Here is a 3,156-nt window from a genome sequence, read left to right as displayed (position 1 = left end):
CTACATAATTATAATCCAGTCTCCTAGCAAAACCCTGCATGGGTTGGGTTTTATGGGAAGCCCATGAGAGTGTTGGCCACACACTCTAGGAACACTCTGGCATGTTCCAGAGAAAAATTATTAGGGGTGTTGCCCACGTTTCTTTCAGGGTACACAGTGTTTTCTGTGAGTGTGTAAGAATGAACGAGGCATATCTTGTATTGCCGTGCTGCTCTGTCCCTGACTGAACATTTCGGTAAACAGTTGTTAAGGCACTGACGTGAATGGATGCCCTGTGCCAGGCTCTTCGAACAGAGAGAAGGGGCAGCCTTAAGCCTCAGAGAGCTTTTTTCTGGGGTAGGTGGTATGGGGTGTGGCAGGTGAGGTAACAGGGACTGACGACACCTTGGGTCAGGTGAGAGGTCTGACAGGACGGACAGACGCTGCAGGCGCCTGGAAGGAGAATGTTGACGCTGGCCTTCTGAAGGGCCGAGTCTTGAAGGTTGAGTAAATAAAGAGGAGCGAACAAAAGAATGTGCTGGGCAACAGGAGCAACTTAACAGTCACATAGTCCACATGGAGACGAGGGGGTGGGGTGCAAGGTTAGACGCTGGAGGGAGCTCAGCGCGGTCCTAGTTTGCTGGGAGGATGGGAGAGACGGCTGGAGACGCAGGCTAGTGTTCGCCACCCTGCGCCTTGGAGACGTCTGAAGAGGCTTGGATTTTTGATCAAAGGCTTTGCTTCTGCACTCCTGGCAGGTGATCAGAGCTGTGCCGAGATGCCTGGTGTGGAGCTGTTGCTTGTGTAGACATCACGGGAGGGGGAGTGGTGGGGGAGGGGAAGGCTGTGAGAGTTTGACTATGGAAACTGATGGGCTGGGTGGTCCTGAGTATCGGAATAGTAAAGCTTTCGGACCGGCCTGCGTGCAGCTGGCCTTGTGTAAGTGTGGTTAAAGACAGGAAGGAGTTTTGTTGCATCCCTATGGATGCCGAGAGGCGCGCCTTCTCTGCCGCCAGATACTTCCGCTCAGTTACAAGTGGTGAGGTGGTTGGGAGAGACGGCCCAGCGATAAAGAGCAGGAGAGGTTCTAGTCCCAGCACCTACATGGTGGCTCACAAACACCTGTAGCTCCAGTCCCAGCGGGTCCAAAATCCTCTTCTGGCCTCGGCAGGTGGACCTGTGGACACACGTGGGCTGCAGACTAACATGCAGGCAGACCCCTCTCCCCACGCAGAGCATCTCACCATTGAGCGCCCCTATTCCCCGTGTGTCCCTCATGCTGGGAATAGATATTAAAATATCTTTAATAAACCCCAACTCTGCCTCACACTGACTAGTTTTAATATTCTCTTTTGTGTAGAAGCCAAGAATACAGTTGTATCCAAGTTGTGGTCTCAAAAATATGGGAACTGAAGTGTCCTTTCCTTTCTGCTGGGTGCTGGCTGCCTGCAGTCGAAATGGGCAAGTTCCTGAAACCCGGGAAAGTGGTGCTGGTCCCGGCTGGACGATACTCCAGATGCAAAGCCGTCATCGTGAAGAATATTGATTATGGCACCTCAGACCGCCCTTACAGCCACGTCCTGGTGGCTGGAATCCCCAAAAAGTGACAGCTGCTATGGGCAAGAAGAAAATCCCCAAGAGACCAAAGATCAAGTCCTTTGTGAAAGTTTATAACTACAATCACCTCATGCCTACAAGGTGCTCCGTGGACATCCTCTCGGACAAGACTGTTGTAACAAGGATGTCTTTAGAGACCCAGCTCTGAAAGGCAAGGCCAGGCGGGAGGCTAAGGTCAAGTCTGAGGAATGATACAAGACAGGGAAGAACAAATGGTTTTTCCAGAAGCTTTGTTTTTAGATATATTTTTGTTTCTATCATTAAAAATTAAAAACAAACAAAAACCAAACAAAAAAGAAATATGGGAACTCCCCAGGTGGGCGGTGGAGGGGTGCCTTTGATCCTGCTGCTCTTGTCCGACCAGGCTATGGGATGCTTACTGTGGGCCTGAACCCCATTACAACTCTTCCTTAGCCCTCTCCACAAACCCAGGAGGGTCTGTCTGTCTGTCTGTTCACAGCTAGCCTGGCTGCAGAAGTTTAAGTCTTCGGGTATCGTTATCTGTGTAATTTTACTGTGAGGTTCCGAGAACTAGAACGAACAGTTCAGGATCAGATTCACAGCAAAAAGAGGTTTGAGGACAAGTCCTCTGTCGTGGGGTACACCTAAGCACCTCCAATGAGGTGGGTGACCTATGAACTGGTCATGCTTCACCCCAGTGGGTCCTGTTCCCCATAGCAGCTTGGATGAGCCGATAGAAAAGGGAGACCTGACCTCGGCCTGTTCCTGCCCTGAGCCGTGCCTCTGGGACACCTGGGCTAAATACATAACTCGATGATTTGATGCTGTCTAGAGGCAGCTTGGTGCCTGTTTTACTCTTCTTGTTGAGGATGGAGGCTTCTTGCCTCTCCCAATTCTTTTTGTCCCCAAGCACTGGGAGGGGAGGCCCAAAATGGGCCCAAACTGACACCACAGCAGCTTGTTCCTGTCCCTGGTTTGGAGAATTCCTGGCAATATGTATTGAAAGTTTGACTAAGGAAAGGGAAAAGTGCAGGTGGTTGATATGTGCCACCCAGCAAAACGCATGTGTGTTCTAACTTTACTTGAAGACGGTGACTTTGAAGGTACATAAGAATATTCATGTGATACCAAACAGCAGGAGGATTTCTGCGAGTTCGAGGCCAGCCTGGTCTCCAGAGCTAGTTCCAGGAGAGCCAAGGCTACACAGAGAAACCCTGTCTCAAAAAACTAAACACAAACAACCCTGCTGGCAAAAATGGTGTCGCCCAGATTGAGGCACACCCCCCAAAAGCCACTTTTTTATATACGATGGAGTTAGCTGGGAGAGGACCTAGCCTGATCTCAGCAGATGACCCCAGGTGTGGCTCCTCCTCTTCCTGCCCACCACCTGTAACTTCTCAGGGGTGCCCTGTTCTGTGGAAGCTCGTTCTTCTCACTGGGCTAAGTCTGAAGTCTCACCTTCCTATTTTCTTACTCCCTTGAGTGTCCTTTCAATTTCCTGTGTCCCTCCCCCCCCATCTTCATTGGTGGCTTCCTCCCTGGACACAAATATAAGGATCTTGTCTATGTTTCCAAAGCTTTCCACCGTGCTGAGGGGTG

The 3,156-nt window shown here is 50.6% G+C and overlaps 1 pseudogene; it reads left to right on the top strand.

Moving 5' to 3' along the window:
• The first annotated feature begins 580 nt into the window (after positions 1–580).
• On the top strand, positions 581–1,836 carry LOC110554802 (large ribosomal subunit protein eL27-like; annotated as a pseudogene).
• The last annotated feature ends 1,320 nt before the right edge of the window (positions 1,837–3,156 follow it).

The sequence above is a fragment of the Meriones unguiculatus genome, chromosome 6, assembly GCF_030254825.1.
Source record: "Meriones unguiculatus strain TT.TT164.6M chromosome 6, Bangor_MerUng_6.1, whole genome shotgun sequence".
Classification (NCBI taxonomy): domain Eukaryota; kingdom Metazoa; phylum Chordata; class Mammalia; order Rodentia; family Muridae; genus Meriones; species Meriones unguiculatus.
The sequence above is the reverse complement of the archived record's forward strand: the minus strand, read 5'-3'. Positions and strand labels throughout refer to the sequence as shown.